Genomic DNA, 1,009 nt, shown 5'->3' on the forward strand with positions numbered 1-1,009 from the left:
ACCCCAATGGGAACAAAAAGCTACTACGTCCACGTCGTTGTTCCTGGGTAATGCTAAAAGTAGTTCAAAAAAGAATTTCTGATTCGTAATCAGCAAGGCCAAAAACCCCTAGATACCATGTTTCATAGAAATCCTTAAAAAATATGAAAATCCGTCCGCCATATTGGATCCGCCATTTTGAATTCTCGAAAACTGACTTTAGATTCGTAATCAGCAAGGCCAAAAACCCCTAGATACCAAATTTCATACGAATCTTACAAACAGTTTGTAAAGTACCTCTTACCCCCCCCTCCCACCAAAATTTGTAGGGGCGATTTTTACCCCAAAATTCGTTTTTGGGGAAAAACAAAAAAATACGTGTCTAATAGTTTTTGAAGAACTACTTGTATGCGCAGTTTCAGGAAAATCGGTGATTATCACTTCCCTAGTGTGGGTGTATATCAGTTGGACACGGGGCAATTGGACACAGTCCAATCACAAGTCGCTGTTCCAAGGGACCCTACAAATGTCTCTAATCACACGGTGCTGTGATTGGCTGTGTCCAAATGCACCGTGTCCAAGTGCACCGCTCCCCCCTAGTGTTACTTGTAAGTGTGAAAGTGTAAAAAATTCAATTAATATGAATAAACTTATTGGATATTAGTTATTTTCAGACAATTCACACTTTCAAAGGACGTCCTAAGAATATTCTGATGACGTCTCTCTGTCCTGAAAACGTCTTCAGAATGTATATTTGAAAATTTGTGTTGTTTGGAGTACACTAGTGTGCAACGGGCATTAGGTGTAAAAGTGTGAAAAGTACAAGCAACTCGACAAACCTGTGAAGAAATTCAAATAACTTGTACAAATATACAGAAGTTATTTATTATAAACACAATTTTTTAATTTTATTTATTAATTTTATTCAGTCCTTTGTTATGTAGGACAAAACATGATGAAACGCTAAAAGACGTTTCAGCCGAAATGCACGTGTTGCATAAACGAACACTGCGAAATACGGCAAGTAAAT

The sequence above is a fragment of the Odontomachus brunneus genome, unplaced genomic scaffold (assembly GCF_010583005.1).
Source record: "Odontomachus brunneus isolate Ranch 3 - 2012 unplaced genomic scaffold, Obru_v1 Obru_scaffold_057, whole genome shotgun sequence".
NCBI lineage: Eukaryota > Metazoa > Arthropoda > Insecta > Hymenoptera > Formicidae > Odontomachus > Odontomachus brunneus.